At 47.0% G+C, this 20,944-nt stretch overlaps 1 pseudogene; it reads left to right on the top strand.

Moving 5' to 3' along the window:
* The first annotated feature begins 18,411 nt into the window (after positions 1-18,411).
* Positions 18,412-19,744, top strand: LOC147984751 (elongation factor 2 pseudogene; annotated as a pseudogene).
* The last annotated feature ends 1,200 nt before the right edge of the window (positions 19,745-20,944 follow it).

Below are 20,944 nucleotides of genomic sequence, written 5' to 3'. Positions count from 1 at the left end.
ATTCTGCAAAAGACGGGGTAGCACCAAACTCAACATCATCACTTGAGGTTCTGAGATATTACTAAACAGGCTACACCGGAGTTATTCGAACTGGGATATGACTTAGATCAACCAATCCTTAGAGACTACAGAGTAGTAACACGTGATCCCGATAGACGGAAGAGAAAGCCTAGTTCCTTAACCCCGTAGGAAAGATAGGATGACTCAGATCAGAAGGCATGAGGTATAAGGAGTAAAAAGAGCCTTACGTTCCCTTCCACAATCAATTCCCCTATATAGCTAAAGAATTTCTAGACTCAACTTCGACCAGGTTGGCTTGGTAATCCTACAGGTAGTCAGGCTCTGATACCAAAGCTGTCGGGACCCCGATTCTAAGTCACACCGATCCAGCATGTAACACCTCATATCACTTTGCGGCCTCACACACGGTATTCCCATGGGTGTCGCCTTACCATGGCCCGGGACCGTTTGCGCCTTTTGGCTCACGTATATGATAGTGTTGCCAGCATCCATATGACAGAGAACCCGGGCCGACATGACTAGTCGTGAACCCAAAGTGGCACTAACTTACAGGGACATGCATACATGAAACAACATCGAGCATGTCGGTCAGCAGCGTGTGAATCCGTGCTGTAGCAACTAGGCTAACAGGACTTCGGGAAGCCGGGCTGTAGCAGGCTAGACAGGACTCCGGATGTCATCGCGTGACATTTCCCCGAAGGGACGGACATAGGAATGAAGTGAATCACATGCCGGCCAGTCTAAGTGTTCCGGAGCAGTAGTGCTGGGCTTGCAGGACTCCGGGTAAACCAGGCTGTAGCGGACTACCATGGCTCGGTGGAATCACCAGACTACATTTCCCCATAAGAGAGGCTACCAAGGATAAACAACTAGGTTGTCGGATCCCACACATAGCAATACACGTCACACGTACGCATAACATGCAAGTATGTGTTGTACAACATGGCATCACAACATAATGCAAACTCATATAGATAAAGGCCCAGAAGAGCCACATAGCATTAAATACAAACAGGGGTCACATGACCCATCATTCAGAGCATACAAGCAACGGAAGCATTACATGTCTGAGTACAGACAACTACAAAAGGAAAAGGCTGAGAAGCCTGACTATCTACAAGTCCCTCCCAAGGGTACAAGATCTTAGCTGAGGTAACAAGCTACTCGTCGAAGTCCAAGCGGTACTACTAGTGAGACAGATGTCTCACCTGCAAAACATAAATAAAGCAAACGTGAGTACAAAGGTACTCAGCTTTGACTCAGTGGCTAACCTGTTCTACGACAATGAGAAACTTCTTTGAGGTGAGGGAGCGCACACGAGTCCACTAGTCACCACATCAATACACTACTATGGATTCATCCCCCTCTCTCCATGAGGAGGCCATCCATAGCACTCACACTTGTCTTGAGCATTTTAGAGTATCCACTTTAAGTTGTCTATGTACCACGTAAGCATCCAAGAAGTCCATAACCGAGGACACGACTATTCGAATAGATCATGATAACCCTGCAGGGGTGTACTTCTTCACACACGCTATCACCACTTATCACCATGTACACGTCATGTATCTCGGCAACCTTCAAGCGGAAGCCTGGCAAGGGTGTCGGCCACGACCTAACTAACCACACAAGACTCTAGTCTAGGTTTATCGCCAATTCGGTTTCCATCCGCAAGGTGATCCGGCCGGGGTTTCGCTCATGGCCCCAAATGAAGTGTATAGGGTTCCTGAGCCCACCATCCGGGTGCCACTCGGTACACCCGGCCATGGTGCCTAGTCCGTCCCAAGTCCACCCTGCCGGGTGCCACTTGGTAGAAAAATAGCACTACCTACAAACACCAGAAACTAGTTGCAACTCCTGGATAGTGATCAAGTTGGCTGATAAGTCGAGAGGGGTCGAGTTACCAGAACCCAATGTGTGGTAGTAGCTAGTCATTGGACAACTTACACAGAACTCAGTTCTTAAGGATGGTCCCAATGAGACAACACACCATGTACTCCTACATGGCCTCTCACCGCTACCTTTACCAAATCGTGTTCACACGCTTAACTGTCAGCACCAGAACATATCGTAACACTCCAATTCATTCCCGATGAATCAGACCTGACATACTCTAAGCAATAGCAGGCAATGCATGGTAGGAACACAACATGGCTCAATCAACTCCTACACATGCTAGTGGGTTTTAACTATTTACTGTGGCAATGACAGGTCATGCAGAGGAATGGGTTCAACTACCGCAGCATAAAGTAGCAGTTGAATCGTTGTTTTTCTAATGCTATAAATGAGAGCAGGAGCGAGAGAGTAGGATTGTATCGAAATGAACAAGGTGGTTTGCTTGCCTGGTAGATCAACAGGGGGGCACTGCTCCACTGACAGGTACTCTGGATCGGTCTCCCAAGCAGGAACTATCGAGAAGGAACGGTGTCAATAATCAAACACAAGCATATGCAACAGTATGATGCATGAACATGGCATGAGTATGTGATGTTGTTTGAGTTAATGCATCTAGCATTTATTTGCATGATGTCCATTCGAACCAAAGTTTCAAAGGAAACTCCAAAATAAGCCTTTATAAATGATATTCATGTGTTTCCTCATATACAACATGTATAAGTTAGTTTGCCATGCATGAAAATGGTACAGATGGATAGATTGAATTTTTCTGATAATTTTTCATATATAAATTATTTCAATCTGAGCTACGGTTGAATTTCTATGAATTTTTGAAGTTTAGCTAATTTTCTGGAATTTCCAAAATAGAAATAATGCAGAATCATTTATTGCGTCAGCACTAGGTCACGGTGACGTCAGCATTAACCAAAGTCAAATCTAACTGGTGGGCTCCACCTGTCATTGACTCAAGGGGTTAACAGGGGTTATTTAAATTAAATTGTGTCACTAATAGTGCGGGTCCCACATGTCATCCACTCGGGGTTGATTAACTGGGTGATTAGCACCTAATCTAATCCCGCCACATCAGCGTCGCCGGATTAAGCACCGGCGACCACATCTCGCAGCGGAGGCTCGCCGGAGTTGCTCGGGCTCACGCTACAAGCGACGGTTTGCGACGCAGTTGGCCTCTACGGCTAGATGGAGCTCGCGCGCACCTAATGGAGCAGGCATGGGGGGCTACGGTGGCCTGTGGTGGTGGCAGCAGCAAGCTTGGCGGCGGCCGGAGCTCGGGTGAGCTCGGGTCGAGGCTACAACAGCCGTGGCGATGCGGGGCTAGCACCTATGGCTTCTACGTGGTGCGGCGAATACATTGGACGCATGCCCGGGACCAAATGGTCACTAGAGTGTCGCCGGCGTCGAACTCGTGCGGCGGTGCGTCTCGGCTCCGGTGGAGGAGGCAGCTAGAGCTCGAAATCGGGCATGGAGTTAGGGGTAAACGAAGCAGGGGCTCACATGGAGTCGGTAGGGAGGCTCAACAAGCTCGGGGAGGACTAGACGGCGGCGTAACGGCGATGGCGATCCGGCGGCCGTGCGTGGAGAAGACGGGCCGATGGCGAGGCAGCAGGGCGTCCGGCGGTGCGTGGCTCATCGGGGACGAAGAGGAGGTCATAGCGGAGCTTGCAGACACGGAGAGAGGGCGAGGGGGAGGCGGTAGGTACGACGGCGATGAGATGCAGCGACGGCAGCACTCGGGCGCGGGAGAAAAAGCGAGGGGGAGAGACAAAGGAAAGGGGATCGACTTGGGGAGAGAGTGAGAGAGGGTCGGGGGAGTACACGGCGGCTCTAGGAGCCTCTCCCGCGTCGGCGGAAGCAGGAGGTGACAACGGCGTGTGGCCGCAGGCGTCGGGCACGCGCCTCTCGTCCTCCTGGCGAGAGGAGGGGGATGACTAGTAGAGGCCTGGTGGGCTGGGCCGGCCTGCTAGTCCCCACAGTGCCAGGCCGTAGGTAAGGTCCAGGTAAGCATTTCTCTATTTTTGTTTTCTTTTCTGTTTTTCTGACATTTGTTTGGTTTAATAAAAAGACTAAACCATTTTATTTTCTTATGCCAATTTTTGCAGGGGCTAGTTGTATTAATCCAGAGCTCCTCAACTACTCGCATAATTTTTGCACAATATTATATATATATAACAATATATATCCAAAGAAAATAACTACTGCATTAATTCCAAATGCCCAAAATAAATACTTATGAGCTCCTGAAAATGTTGGTTTGATTTTTATCTCTGTCCAATATTTTCAAAGAGCAACATGAGCATTTTCTTGGACCTTTTTGGAGCAATTTTTTTATTAGGGTCATTTCCAGAATGATTCTGAGGGTTTCACAAATCCCCATTTCAAATTTCAATGAAATTTAAACATGATGCAAACATGAAGGCTAGCCTAGGTCATACCAGAACTAGGGATGTGACAGATGAATAACCTAAACAGATGGTATTCGCACAAAGGATGTCTAAACTAAGCAGATGACATATTTGATGTATAAAGTAAGCAATGCAAGACACCATATGCATGATGTAATCAACATCAGCATGCCAAGTTAGAGCGAAGACCTCAGGAGGTAAATAGGAGTTGTCTTCTCCTTCTAAATCCCCCTCAGAACAGATATCTTCCTCTCGATTACAATCTGAAAAGCATGGAGGGGGCTGCCTTTGCGCCTAACATGGAGCGACGTATGCATGAAATTTTATTGCCACGCAAGGCTCGTCTCTTTTGCTCTACATGTTCAATTCCATTGTTTACAATAACGGTCATGCATAGGAATAAAACATAGTGAGATTATGTAAGGAGTGCATGCAGAAATCCAGAGTGATGGTAGCAACCTGTGGATAGACCCAAAACCAATAATAGCAGGCAGATAATGGCTTCAGTTAAAAAATACAGATAACGACTTCTTTACTATTTGTTTCCCACCCAACATGAAACTCATAGTAGACACCGGAGATTAACCATATAGTAGATAGATACTATTGATAGCGGCCCCGATATGTACCCCATGACCATTTAAAAACTCAAGTTTGACCATTAGTTTGGAGCTGACTCAGAGTCTAATCGGTGAACAGGATGATAAAGTAGCATGTAATGTTAAGCGATGCATAACATAAGCAGACACGAAAGGGTGCGCCGTCTCTTGCGGACCCGTGTAGTCCTCGAGGTCATCTGCTCGGTTGATGATGGCAATGCAGTTTTCATGGCTCCCAGCGGCGGGGAAGAAGATCTGAGGCGATGAAAGACAGTCTGGAGGCCGGATCCCTGCTGTGCTGGACCCTTCTGTCGTTGGAGCAGCTGAGCTGGGGTGGACGACGGCGCAGCAGGAGCGGGACAAACCACACAAAGTTTTCTTTGACAACTATCTGTAAGAGAAGTAATTTTGTATGGGCTCGTTTGAATTGGAGTATTCCAACAATGCAGGGATAGGAAATAGACAGGAATAGGATAGGAATGCACGTGCAAAACAGAGAATTTAAAAACACAGGATTTCTGCCAATCTGGGTGTTTGATTCACAACAGTTGGAAGTTCACAGGATGCAAAGAAGCAAGGTGAGATTAAGTCAAACCACAAGAAAATGTACGGTTATAATGCTATTATGCTACTATCTCTTAGTCTTGTGCTTCATGAATAGGAATTTGAAAAGCATGACAAGTGAAAATTAAAATTCCTATGTTTTTTCTTTCAAGGAGACACTAAAGGAACAAATCCGTGTGCTCAATGGACAATATATATAACATCTAGAGTAAAAAAGATATGCAACAAGTGTACAACCTCTTTGGCGAAGCCATGTCGATCTCAGCGTGATTGGCTTGGCCGGTGAGGATGCTCCGGCTGACTTTGCTGTTGGAGGAGGGGAAGAAGATCTTAGGCGTCTAGAGATGGAGCCCGAGGTATTGCTCTGCTTTGATGGAGGGTTTCGTCATTGGAGCAGCTCCGGTGAGTTGTACGACACCGAGGCTGAAGGAGACAACGAACAACGTTAACCTCAGTGGAATTCTAATAGCATCTCCAATACATGACATAAAATACATAACCACAAAGTGCTAGATGTAACATACATCAGCCGCTCATCTCTGGACTTAACTGTTGAAATTGAACTTAACTGTCGAAACTGAATTTTGCTGTCGAAACTGAACGCACTAGCAAGGTGAGGCTACACGTCGGTCGACTGACTTTTTCATCTCTGGTCAGTCTATTTTGTAGCCGTTGGATACGAAATCAAGGGCCTGCGGTTCATCTTCAACCTCCACCCCCCTGAGCCGCCAGCCACCACCGACCAAACTGCAGCCACCCGCCGCTCGCGGCCGGCGGTGCGCCGCCCCGCCTGCCCCGAAAACACTCCCCACCGTCGGTCCCCCGCCTCCCCGGCCATCCCTCTAGCCCCCCCTGTGACGAGCTTTTTCTCCGGCAATCCCCGTGCCACCGCCCCGCCAACGCCCTGCCACCGCCGGCGACCACTGCCCCCATCCTGAAACCTAAGATAGATAGTGGGGTACCTCTCTGGTGAGCCCCCCTCCCTGTTGCGGCTGGTTCTTCCTTCACCCCGACGAGCCCCTCCACCCCTGACTGACCCAAAAATCGATTCAGTCGACTGAAGTGTAGCTAAATCGGAGCAGCATCGCAAGCAAGAGCAAGAGCGAGAGCAGCACGAGCAAGAGCAATAGCAAGAGCAGACCAGGCAGGGGACCGAGAGCAAGAGCAGAGCAGCAGCGCGAGCGAGCAAGAGCTAAAGTAGCAGCAGCTCCTACTGATGTGGACGTCGCCGCCGAGGGAGCGAAGCCATGGAGGAAGTGGCCGGCGACGCCGCCGTGGATGGAGCCGCGTCGTGTCGGCTCGGGACCGAGCGCCACCAGCACCATGAGATCGAATCAAGAAGAAAATGCGGCAATTAGTGTACAACCTCTTTGGTGGCGCCGATTACGTCGCAGCTTCGTCCGAGGAAACGGTGATGATGATGCTCTTTCGGTGGTGCAGGTGAAGTCGGCGGTGTGAGAATGGAGGTGGCGCGAAAGACGAGGGGAACGTTGGGGCAGCTCCTTGGAGGTGGAGGACGGGGTGGCTGAACCGGCGGGACGATGAGATCGACGACGGATCTTCATCCGGTACGGTGGATGAGGGACGTCGAGGTGTTACTTTGGACGACGTCGTCGGGGAAGAGGCTCTGGCTGGGTGGCGGATGGAGCATGGTGTGGGGTTTCATCGTGGGTTTTCACGGCCTCGGTGTACGAATGGGTGGGCGGATGGGATGGCAGTGGGGAACCATGGCTTGGAGATGCGCTTGTCTGAAATGTGGGGTTTGTTACGAAAGTACCACCATCGATTTGAGGTGGTTCTTTCGGTTTAGGGGTACCACGGGCATTTCGCATGTGGGGATTTCACAGGAGGTGGGAGTTTTTGCGCGCGTTGTAATTTCAGAATAGCAAGGCGCGGGTTGATATGGAGGGAGTTGTCGGAGCACAACGAGACAAAGATATATCTTAAATATTTCGGGCTAACAAGGCGCGGGATGAAATTTCTGGACAAGCCTAACATGTACTGTACCAAATCAATGCGCACTACAAATGTCATTCAAAACTTTGAATTCATGTCATGTTCAATTAAAATATTTCGCTACATGTATAATGCATGCAACCTACTACTCAAATGAATGTTTTAGTGCATTCCAAACGTATATACTACCGCTTCAATATGAACTAAATTTGAATTCATTTCTCTATTTGAATAAGATCTACAGTAATGATTGTTGTGAAGTCAAAGCATTTGAATTCATTTCTTTGTTTTAATAAGATCTACAATCATCATTATTATCAAGTTAAACCATCGTTTGTGTATTATCTTCACAGGACACCTCATGATTAGTCTCGAGTTACATATGAACTATGTGTACTATATGAACTCGAACTAGATTTTTTGAATCCACTTTATTTTGATTTCAAATCACATTACATTTCTAGCTCTAGCTAGATCTTCATAATCTAAACCATGTCTCATATGTATAATGTGTTTATTGCATTATGTATGGTGCCCCACCCCCTACGCCTACAAGTATTTAGATGTGAGTTGCAAACACCACACATTACCACAAATTCAAATAAAATGTGAGAATGTTCGATATATAGTATTGTTTAGATTTTTCGATATTTAGTTGTAAGCTGCAAACGCCACACACTATCACAAATTGAAATAAAACGTGAGATTGTTTGATGTATAGTATGGTTTAGATTGTTCGGCATTCAGCTGTGAGTTGCAAACACCATGCATTATCACATTATGGTATAACATGTGCACAACACGTGTATCACCGCTATATTCATGCATGCAATGTTTAAAACACTATGATCTCCTATTCAAATATATGAATCCTCTTTCATATCAAATTATGATCTTTGTTAGTCTCTTACACCCACACAATCCTCTAACCTTTGTAGATACCACTTACTTTCTCTCGTGCATGCACACGCCCTCCTCGCCCTCCCCCTCCCTCGACATTCTATACACCGGGCACATTCATTTTTTCTTTAGGTCGTTCTCCCAGAGTCTCCACAACTCCTTTCCGACACACACCAATCGATAAACCTCTCCAGTGATGCCTGCCTACAACATACACACACACCATCAATCTCCTTCTTTATGTGTCCTTGCCTCGTGCCTCTCATACGGTCAGACACACATGTAAACTCTCGCCCGTCTTTTCATCGATCTCACAACCGCACACTCCTCCCCTTATCTAGCTAGTAGCTGGGCCTCTCGCACCACCTCCTAGATCCATTCTCTCTATCTATCTGTCTCGCTGGGCCTTATTTGCCTCTAACAAATGGACGTACACCGACCAATCTCTCTCTATACATATAGCTAGCTAGGTCCTTATAACTTGTTTTTACCCACACGTCAATCGATCTACCTCATTAGTTGTGTCTCTCCCTTCCTCCGACAAACAACAATTGATCTACCGATCTAGTTAGGTTTGCTTACCAAACACATGGTTCCCCTTCATCATCCATGGATGCGTCCCGATGGATCTATCACGCACAGGCACACACAGAAACGCATCCCCACTCTTATTGATAACATTGCAGTTCCACCCTCAGTTTGTCTAGTAGGCCTCTCCCACCATCTTCGAGAAGCAACTCCATCACCCATCCAGCACTCTACCCCTCTTCCTCTCTCTCCCTCCCTCTCTCTCTCCTCCTCTCTCTGTCCCATCATATTTCCCGTCCTTCAGTTATGTATGGATGCCGATCGATCTCCCTCAAGACATAGCTGGGTCTCTCCTTCTCAACACATATACGAGTCGTTCTACCTCTATAGTTAGGCCTCCGCCTACCCCTCCCCCACCCCCCTCCCCCCCCCACACACACTGATACATCGAGCGCTCTAGTCATGTATCCCTGCCACACACAAACTTGACATGTGCCCTCTAACGTTCTGGTAGGCCAGTCGCCCTATATCTTTGACTTGCACACACACATAATTTTGATGGCTCTCTTCATCGATCTCGCACCCACCCACTTGATCCTCTCTTCGACTTTATCGATAGCTATGACCCCTCCCTCTCTTCTCATGGATTGCTAGACCCTCTATGTATTATATGGATAGGCCTCCATTTCACACTCATTGCATGCAAAATTTTGTTTGAGATGTCATCGATACATATTCCCACAAATAATTCATGAAATCAACCCCCCACCCCACCCCCACCCCCACCCCAAAACAAAAAACACTCACGAACGCGGTTTGTATCTCTCACACACACCCACGTAGGTGGGGGACATGCACGAAGAGAAGAGGTGCATGCACGGCGCACGTACCCCCGTCTCTTTACCAACCACACCCGCGTGGGTACACGGTGGAGCTCATTTCTGTATGAAAAAGGCAGCCCACGTGGTAATTTGGCACGTGTACTGGTTGTCCACTTGGTGGAGGGAGGATCGTCTACCACGGGTGAACAAACAAATTGCGACTTGACGTGTTTTGTTAAAAAAAGAGCCAAACCATGTGGGGCCTACCTTAGAGGCAAGGCTCTATACACTGGAGTACTTTTGATGTGTCCCGTCAACTCGCAGAACGAGAGAAGCTTGCTTAGTACGCCGTCTCCCCCGTTTCCTAAATATAAGTCTTTGTAGAGATTTCACCATGAACCACATGCGGATGTATATAGATGCATTTTAAGTGTAGATTCATTCATTTTGTTCCGTATGTAGTGGAATCTCTACAAAGACTTATCTACTAGTAATAGCTAGCCCCCACTACTAGGAATTCTCAATCCTCTCCTTGAGCCACATCATCAAAATTGATGTAGCCGTTAGATGAAGTAAATCAGTCCATAATTGCCGTCTGATCTAGACGTTGAGAGGCTCCGCACTAAGCCACATGCAAGCATGCATAAATACCGTGGCACATGCATGTGAGTGGGTTTTAAATCACATCAACATGTCTGCATGCAAGCATGCACCGGTAGCATGCATGTAAGTGAGCTTTTAAGTCCCATTAACATGTCAAAAAGAAAAATATAATCCCATTATGCAGTAGGAGTTGGCTGATCTTTTTTCCTTACATGGGATGATCTAAATGATGATGGGAGTTTATTTAGATTGGCTACCACATTTGTCATGCAGTTAGGTGTCGCACGATGATAGTGTGAGGTGGGCCATGTAATCACTGAGCCTACGTATTTTCACTGCTCTTCCATGCCTCCGCTGTAAGAATGGAGAAAATTGTAATCTAGTAGTGGTATCTCCTTTCTCCGAAAGCGTAGGACATCCAGCAGTCCTACCACCTCAGTAATAAAGACCAATGAGCCGTCAAATCACATAGACCCAGCAGTAAGTTGGACGGACGAAGCAACCATCACTCTTGCATCAGTGAGAGGTCGCGTCCGCTCTACCCGGGCATGAATGCGGCATCGATTCTTTGGAGAGGCGCTGTCCGTTTCGGGCGGGAAGCGCGCGTGGGCGATGGAGGGGCTTTGGGTGGGCCAAGCTAGTCAGGAGCGGGCGTGGCAGTTGTCCGCATGTCCCTACCGGACACGCCCGGAAACGAGAGGATGCACCGACTCTCGCGGCTAAAATCGTACACTACACAACATCTCTCTGTAGGAGTAGGTCGATTTGTCGCTCTCTCTAACACACACATGCTGTTAAACACACACACACACACGCACCTTGGTCCCGTTGCACCTTCTAATGTGACTTATTAAACCTAGACGGAGGGAGTAGTAAGTATACGAGATATGGTGGCACACTGACTTAAGTCGAATACAAGTGCCCAAAATTTGTGTGCATGTTATAATAAGGATTCACTTAAAATAGTACATGAGCGAACAGAGGGATCAATTGGACAGTGTTCCCGAGGAGTAGTGAGATGTGTGAGGTAAGAAACACCGCTAGCGCTTTTAATTTTTCTTATTAATTTGTTTGTTTCACCCTCTGACTAGTGGGACCCAACGTACTACATGGAGGGAGGTAAGGTGACTAAGGCTGCATTATTTCTGCACCACTGTGCATAGTCTTACCACCAAAGCCACATGACACAATTATGATTGAAATCCCAATGACTCCCACACACAAAAAAACACGACATGCTTGTCACACGAATGCAGGAATGTATAAAAGGTGCCAGGAGGACTGTTCGCTCATCAAACTTGAGCATAATTTGTGCCAGGAGGATTCTTTGACTGGTCAAAATGTTTTCTAGGGTTTGCACGCTTCACACTCTCTCTCCAGTATATATATACACGCTGGAGCCTCAGCGCTTGTAGTTGCTCTCTTCACACTCTCTCGCCCTCTCCCGCTGGAGCCTCAGCACTTGTAGTTGATCTCTTCACACTCTCTCACCCTCTCCAGATCTAAACAAGACTTCGTTGGCCTCTCTCTCCCCTCACTGCTGCTCAAAGAGCCCGCAGGATTTGTCCGCCGAGAAGGGAAGGAGGGTTAACGCTGTCGCTGTCGGCGAGGGACTACCAGCGCAGCTGTTCACTTTCCACCCAGTGGCGGCGCGGGAGGGCCTCCGACCCCTTCTTCTTTGCCGCCGTCCCGTCGCCCACCGAACCACGCCCCAAGAACCTTAAGGTATAATTTACTTACTCCACATGCATTGCTCTAGCTGCATGTATACCATGAATCTAGGACGTGGTTCAAAGAGGAAAGGAGTGGGGGAAAGTAGTGGGAAAAGTTGTATATAGCATGAATCTAGGACGTGGTTCAAAGAGGAAAGGAATGTGGGAAAGTAGTGGGGAAAGTTGTATCGCATAAATCTAGGATGTGGTTCAAAGAGGAAAGGAAGGGGCGAAAGTACTAGTTCAAAAAGGAAAGGAAGGGACAAGGCTATAGAGTTTGAGCAGGACTTGATTTGCTGCTCTCACATAGGGAAAGGTGTCTAAAGATAACAAAACTTGGACCAACACAAATATGCTCCTTTGTTGTTTGTTCTTTGTTGCAACAGACTGTGCATGACCACAGTACATCGGTAGATGCACATGGTGCTGGTGCGTCCACTGTCCCATGCAACTCATTAGCTGTTGTTAATCTAAGGCCATGTTTGGTTAAAAACTCCCTAGTCCCTACCTACTTGGTTCCAGGGACTAAACATGGACTAGAGGTTATTAAATGACATGCTAAAAGACCATGTTACCCCTAGTAATGAACTAATAGAGACAACGTGCGATGCGTGGCAGGGGCAACTGTTGGAAAAAGTCCCAAAAAGACTCCCTCGGGGTCTTCTTTCTTTAGTCCCAAATGCCCACTTCTATTCCTAAAGTCCCTCCTGTTTGGTTTAGATGGGACTGACACGGAGTTCTTTTAGTCCCTACACCAAAATGTCCTTGTAAACAAACACCCTCTAATAATGCCGCTGGAAAATTGATGCAATGCCACAGTTAAAAGCAAATTACATGTTTAACAAATTTTATTGTTAATATAATCTTTATGTTAATATTAATCAATGCCACTGTTTGAGAAATGCTACTGTCTTGCTTTCTTTCCCATTTAGATAAGGTAGATGCTTCTTTTTGTTGGCTTCTGTGTCATCCACCGTTATTGACCACTAATTGTTTCCTTTGCACCTCTGTGTAAACAGGGTTATCTACTTCACCTCGTTGCCATTGTGACCTTTTGTTCCACTGCACAAAACACTTTTGTTTTAAGAGTGTTTTTTGCAGTTCAACCAAAATGTCACACCGACAACGTTGCTTGATTGCTTGATCTTAGTGGAGCTGCACAAGAGGAGATCTTACTTCCTATCCGCTAAGGCGAATTTGGTTCAGATCTTCTTCTTGTGAGTTGTTTGAATTCCGCATCATGAGAGGTCAGTACTATCCTTCTTTCACATGATTCTGCAGTGTGCTTTCATATGTTGTGCTAGTTGTACGATAATGTTGCTTGATTTTAGTGAACTGCACAAATGGAGACAAGACTTCCAATCTGTATGTGCACCGTAATATCCCGTTGAGGTAAGATAAGGATATTTCACAACTGCTGGCCTGTATTTTCCCACTTTCATCAGAAAATTAAGATTAGTACTATACTTGTGCTCCCTAATTGACATGCTAAATCTTACATTGAAGGCGAAGCTTGTCTGTTATTGAACCAAGTGATGAAGGGGAGGAACAAGCGGAAGAAAAACAAAAATCAACTCCCGGTGCTGTAATGAAGCACTAGAACTGTGATGACACAAGTAATGATATAGTTTTGCATCTTAATTTATTGCTATGGCTGGAACGAGCAATTGTTTTGCCATTGATTTGATGCCACTCTTAATGTAATATCTAATTATCTCTACTTGTGCAAACAGGGATCTTCTTTGAAGATACCATATATTTTAGGGATAATTGATTTTATGCCCCTAGTTGGGTCACACTCGGCAGGTTTACCCCTAGTTCCTGAAAATGCTTGTTCCTGCCAAAACCACTTTGCTCCTCTTATGCTTTTGCCCTTTGACCGTTTGACCATCACTTTGAAAACTTCATAAAAAATTCATACTAACTCAGAAAAATTCAAATAAGATATCCAAATGTTCAGAAAAGCATCACCTATATGTGGATGTCATTTACATTCATGAAAAAAGTGTTGGCCAGTCCCCATTTCAGTTTTAGCTCATATCATCTTAGCATGAACAGTAAAATCTAAAAAATTCTAAATATTCTAATAAAATTTGGTGGCAAACTTTGATCAATGCTTTGAGTGCTTGCCAAGTTTCATAAGGGAATGACATTCGTGGAAGTCGTGGCAAAAAACAAAAATCAATGCTCCAAAATTTCATTTTCTTTCCACGACTTCCACGAATATCATTCCCTTATGAAACTTGGCAAGCACTCAAAACACGGGTCAATGTTTGTCACCAATTTTTTTTGAGAATTTTTAGATTTTTTTAATATTTTACTGTTCATGCTAAGATGATATGAGCTAAAACTGAGATGGGGACCGGCCAACACTTTTTTCATGAATGCAAATGACATGCACATATAGGTGATGCTTTTCTGAACATTTTGATATCTTATTTGAATTTTTCTAAGTTAGTATGAATTTTTTTATGAAGTTTTCAAAGTGATGGTCAAACGGTCAAAGGGCAAAAGCATAATAGGAGCAAAGTGCTTTGGGCAGGAACAAGTGTTTTCGGAAACTAGGGGTAAACCTGCCGAGTGGGACACAACTAAGGCCACCAAATTAATTATCCCTATATTTTAGTGGAACTGCATAAGAAGATGTTGGAAACATTAAAATAATCGAGGAGTATATAGTAAGCATGGCCACCACCGTAGATAGCAACAGATGGTTCCAGAGAAGTGCTTCATCTGTATGCTCTACACAATAAGCCTCCTGAAAAAGGTTGGTACTCGCCCACTGATTTCATCCATATGATTGAGCTTTGTCATCTCTATTGGTGTTGTGCTACTGTTTAGATACTATCACGAAAAAGTGGTATTGTCCTTGAGAAGTGCTTCGTCTGTGCTGTTTTAAATATTTCCTTTCCTTTTTTCGAGCAAACATGGATGCTAGTATTTAGTAGTCCTCTTGTCTTTGCACAACAGGATCATGTTCCTTTGAGGAAGAATATGGAGTACGTGAAGTGACTAGTTCCGATTTTGCCAGGATGAAGAAGCCCTGTCTATCTTCTCATCAGAAGGAGCAGTTGAAGGATGGTTACATTACTCCCCACAAGACCAAACTAACTTCAGCTCAGAAGGACTGACAAATCTCCATTTTTTTGTTGTGATGCGCGAGTACAATGTTGTTCTAGGATTCTTTCTGGTGAGTTCCATTTTTCTAAAAGTGTGCTCTACATGGACCATGTACGTTCCACTTTTTTGTATTTGTGCAAACAGGGGTGCTCAGCTTGATTTCGATGGGAACTGCACAAAATGTTCATGAATACATCGAATCATTCATTTCCACCACAATAAAGGAGGTGCCGATAAGTTCAAGGTGTTGCAACATATAAGGGCGAAATCATACAAGCTACGCACGAATTTGGTTGATTTTGGTGGAACTACACAAAAAGAACCGCTGGTTTATTTAGCACGAGGTGCCATGTCAATTTCCGAACTAATGGCAAACCCTGCCAATTCCACAATCGTAGGCATTTGAAATTTTGGAATGGGACAACCTTGTCAAATTTTGCCCATTGATTTTAGCAGGACATGCGTTTGATATTTTCGAATGGGACGCTCTTTGCTGTCAGCAGCATCGATCAATTTTTTCTTTATTCTTTAGGTGTGAAGTAAATATTGCCTCTGACATGTGAGTCGCTGAGATGCATAATCATCGATTTTTTTGAATGTTCTCTATGAATTGCCAGGCCTGTGTGTTTGATTGCAATGTACAGAAACGCTAAAAAGCTGCTCAAACACTTTGTACTCCTTCTGTTCCTTTTTACTTCGCACATTGTGAAAGTGCATACTTTTTTCTATAAGATTGGTCAAAGTAGAGATACTTTGACTACAGATAAAACTTGTATGCATACGAGAAAGGACCGGAGGGAGTACATGTGAAACTGCTGCAAATGAGGTGATCACCCTGGGAATAATGCTAATACGTATTGTTTTGCATGTTCATCCAATGCCAGTGATACAGGAATTCGAACTAATTGAAATAAATTCATTCATACACGGTCGGATTTCATATAAACATGCCGGATTTCATTACATTTCATACATTCTTCAACTAAAAAGGGGTGCGCTGGAGGTATAATTAATTAACCGAAGCTACCCACCTGTGTCCCACTGAGCAGAATAGAAGCTTCCGTGACTTAACTGCAGCTGCAGTTGCGTAACTGACTTGTGGCCTGTTGGGCCCACGTGTCAGTCAGCCAACTGCACCAGCAGTTAAGTAGAAGCAGCGTTCTTCTCCAGCGCAGATCTCCGACTCCACGTCGCCGCCAAGAAGCTAACCGGCCGTCAATGGTCAACCCGCCTAACTTGGCTTCAACCGGAGGGTAGCAGCGGTGGCCTTACTTGGACCCGAGCGGCGGCGACCTACCATGTTCTACTCTTCCTCGTTTTTTGTGTGGCGCGGCCTCGTTGGCAGCGGGGCAGGCCTCGGCGGAGCCGGTGATGTCCTCTATCTCGTTGCCGGCAGGGTGGGGCCTTGGCTGAGCCGGCGATGTCCTCTGCCTCGTTATTGGCGGGGAGGGGCCTCGGCGGAGCCGGCGGTGTCCTCTGCCTCGTTTTTGGCGCCGCGGGGCCTCAGCGGAGCAGGGCGTCATCGACACCAGCGGAGCGGGGACTCGTCGGAGCCGGCATTGTCCTCTGCCTCGTCCTCGGTCTCGCCAAACAGCGCCTCACCCGCTTCATCGCCCTCTTTGCTAGCCTCTTTGTAGGCGGCCGCAGCCTCTGCCACCTGCATGCGGTACCGGCAGCGCTCGAGGCGGCCCTTGCGGGCGGAGCGGTACGAGTCGAGCAGTGACTCCTGCTCCGCCCGCTCCGCGGCGATCTGCTCCTCCACCTGCAGGTGCTTCTGGAGGAGATGGTGGTTGTAGGCGGCATCGGCATGCGCCTCCCGGAACAGCTCCCCACGCATCTGCCTCACCTTGTCCATATATTGGGCACGGGCCTCGCCAATGGTCATGGTGCAATGCACCGGTGAGGATGGCACGGAGGAGGGGGTTGGTGCCGGATTGTCCCACCACCATGTTCTCCATTGGGAAGTCGTCGTCCTCCGACTGCCTGCCGGCCAGCCGGTCGGCAGCAATGGCTGCCATCTCCTTGTGGTCCATCGTCCGCCCGTCCCGAAGAGCGCTGGAGCGCGAGGAAGCCATGGTGGGCAGTAGTGGTGTGGACAGGAGAAAGGGAACATATGCGGATGACTGCGGCTATGGCCGACGCAGCAGTTTATATAGCAATGGTGGGCGGGCGGAGGGATGGACGTCTGGCGCCAGAGTAGCCGCCTCAGCAACCGTGTATCATTAATGTGGGTGGCAGATGCATGGGCAGACGGCACTTGTGTCGTTTGAAGGCGGAGCAATCGCCTGCACCGGGAAGCGGGGCGGGCGGGGTCTTAAGGGTGGGTCTATTCTAATAACACCCCTTAAGACCTTATTCTGCTAACACCTCCGCTTATTCTGATAACACCTCGTACCCACTCGTAGCTACTAGTACAAACTAACCACACAGCCGCTCCACACTATCGCCGATCCAACCACCAAACCCACGAACCCCATTGCATCTGGGAATCCCTGCACCTGCTCCCTCCCACCGGCGCACCACCGCGGTAACCACCAGCGCCGCCCCTGTCCCCACACTACCGCGGCCACCTCCTTCCTCCCTTCTTCCTCTCCCACCAGCTCCCGGGCCCTGCTGTACTACCTCCTTCCTCCGGCGACGCCACTCGGGACCCGCCCCACCATCTCCTTCCTCCGGCGCCACCGCTCGGGACCTGCCCCACCGCCTTCTTCCTTCGATGGCCCCGCTGGCGCCCTGGATCCCCCGGTGCAGAACTCGGCCCCCTCTCCTCCATCTCCCACCTCTAGGTCCTCCCGGTGACGGATCCGACAGGACCCTCCTCCACCCCTCCTATCATGCCTGCCCGGCGACGGATCTGGCGGGATCCACCTCCATCTTTGTCCTCCCGTGCCTGCCCGGCGACGGATCCGGCAGGACCCTCCTCCACCCCCTCCTATTGTGCCTGAACGACAACGGATCCGGCGGGATCCTCCTCCACATCCGTCCCCCGTGCCTGCCCGCCGGTTGGATCCTCCTACACCTCCCATTCCTGTGCTAGCCGGTCACGGATCCGGCAAGATCCTCCACCCCTCTCCTCCCATGCCTTCCTGGAGACGGATACGGCAGGATCCTCCTGCAGCTCCTTCCTCTACGGCGGCGTCGAGCTCTCTGCCCTCCCCTAGAAGCCGCCCTCCCCTCTCGCCTTTCCTTCTTCCTCCTCTCCCCGCAAACTACCTCTGGTGAGGTCTAGTGCATGTCCATCCCCGGCAGCTCGCGTACAGTTTGGCCAACGATGGCGTGCAGTACGACGTACGATGGCATGCAGTCCCGCGACCTTCCCTGGCATGCAGTGCCACCAGCGTGCAGTGCAGCTTGCCCTGGCGTGCAGTGCAGCTCGCCCTGGCGTGCAGTGTAGCTCGTCCATGCATGCGGGCACCCTCACCTGTAGTTTCTCTCCTTTTGTAGCATACTCTTAGTTGTGCCATATTATTTCCAAAAACCAGATCTCTGTAAGTTAGTTAAATTTAATGAGTTGTTTCACTGTTTTGAAATAAGTAGTTTCATCCCTTGCTGTCTCCTGGAGCTTATTCTTACTGCTTTTATGAATGATTTATGCTTTGACAAGCTTAAATGTAACTATTGGCATATAATCCCATGGCTCAAAATCTTCCCAGTTTGGTGTATGCTCCTGTTAGTTGCTGAATGTATTACAATTTACATGGTTGTACTTAGTAGCACAAAAACACATGTCCTTGTATTAATATTATTTGCAATGTCCCACCAGATTTTGTTAACCATGTTACTAAATACCCGGTTTGTCCTTTTTGAACTTATTTTAATCATGGTTTGTTTCAGTGTAGTGTAATGTTGTGCCATACTTACATCTCTTAGTGGTTAAATATGTTCAAGTGTCTATTTTAATGTATATTGTGTTCAACTATTAATATGGATGCTTTTGCACCGTCCTCACATATTATTTACATGTTTGCAGGCAACTCTACGCTTAAGGATTCCCTTGTGGCAGCTGCTGGGATTATCGCCCAGGAAGTTGCTGGTGATGTTCGCATGACTGATACTTGCATCTGACAAGGGTAGATTCTTTGCCTTTGGACGTGTTTTTGCTGGGAGGGTTGCAACTGGTATGAAGGTCCGTATCATGGGTCCTAACTTTGTTCCTGGCCAGAAGAAGGATTTGTATGTGAAGAGTGTCCAGCGTACTGTTACCTGGATGGTAAAGAAGCAAGAATCGGTTAAGGATGTTCCCTGTGGTAACACTGTTGCTTTGGTTGGTTTGGATCAGTTCATCACCAAGAAATGCAACCCTGACAAATGAGAAGGAAGTTGATGCCTGCCCAATTAGGGCAATGAAGTTCTCTGTGTCCCCTGTTGTGCGTGTTGCTGTTCAGTGCAAGGTGGCTTCTGATCTTCCTAAGCTTGTTGAGGGTTTGAAGCGGCTAGCGAAGTCTGACCCTATGGTTCTCTGTAGCATTGAAGATTCTGGTGAGCATATCATTGATGGAGCTGGAGAGCTTCACCTTGAAATCTGTTTGAAGGATCTGCATGAGGATTTCATGGGTGGTGCTGAAATTATTGTTTCACCTCCTGTTGTCTCCTTCTATAGATAACTAAAAAGAATGATGGCCAAAAAAACTGCAGTACACTTTTTATGTGTGTGGGAGTTCGTTTTAAACTCTCTGGAAGCTCACTCGGGCTCAAGAACAAACGCACGTATCACATGCCTTGTTTAAGAATCATAGCAAAAAGCAGTACAGTCAAACCTGCATGCAGTTACTTGGTCGACATTGCAGTGCGGTTTTTGTTTTGAAGCAGTGTGTGTGATATGTTGTTTTCGATTTGGTCGACACTGCAATGTGATTCACTTACTCCCATATGTGAAAGGGCAGAAAAATTAATGTGGTTCACTTCTTGATGCACTATAGTTCACTCGCTTCGTCCATATGGTCCATGCGTTTGGTCTACGTTCGTAGAAAAATATTAAGTATGAAAAAGGTTAAGAAAAATGTCATGTGGTTCCATGCGTTTGGTCCATGCTCGTAGAAAAATATTAAGTATGAAAAAGGTTAACAAAAATGTCATGTGGTTCCCTTTCGGCGGTGGCGCGGTTTAGTTTCGGAAGTGTTGAGGTCCACTTACGCCCGATGTGAAGCGCACTCCACTTTTCGTCTAAGAAAATTTACGTCCCACAAAAAAGAAATCATGCACTGCAGTTGTCTATTCAGTGAAGTGCGGTTTTTAGCCTAAATAAGTGTGGTTTTCTGTCTGATGCAGTACGGCCCGTTTACGATAATCTCGAGGTTCACTTTTCATAGTCTTGCGGTTCACCAACACTTAACATGAAGTGCACTCCACCTCGCTTAGGAAGATTTACGTACCACAAAAAAGTAATGCGGTTCACTTCTTGATAGTGTTGTGGTTCATTTACACCCGATGTGAAGTCCACTCTACCTTCTCGTCCTTGAAAAAATTATGTTTGAACAAAATAAACCATGCAGTTCTCTATCACGTCTGATGCAGTGCGGTGTTTCGTCCGATGCAGTGCGGTTTCACTCGGATGAAGTACCCACGTCGATTTGGGTGTCGCGAAAAACAGAGTGTCCGCATTTCGATAAATTCGAAATTCCTCTTAAACCATAAAGAATTAAAGAGAGTGTTCTACATGAAAAAGTTGCGCCTCGTTGATATCTTTCCAACGGCGTATCGTTTGAATCATTTCGACCAGCGGTTTGTAAAAATTTCGCGAAAACGGCCGCTGCCACTCGTCGTCCGCTGCACGATTTTCAAAATTAACTTAAAACCATAAAGAA

The sequence above is a fragment of the Triticum urartu genome, chromosome 2A (assembly GCF_056163025.1).
Source record: "Triticum urartu cultivar PI428250 chromosome 2A, HENAU_Tu73, whole genome shotgun sequence".
In the NCBI taxonomy this organism is placed as follows: domain Eukaryota; kingdom Viridiplantae; phylum Streptophyta; class Magnoliopsida; order Poales; family Poaceae; genus Triticum; species Triticum urartu.
Note: the sequence above shows the minus strand (reverse complement) of the source record. Positions and strands in the feature narration are given on the sequence as shown.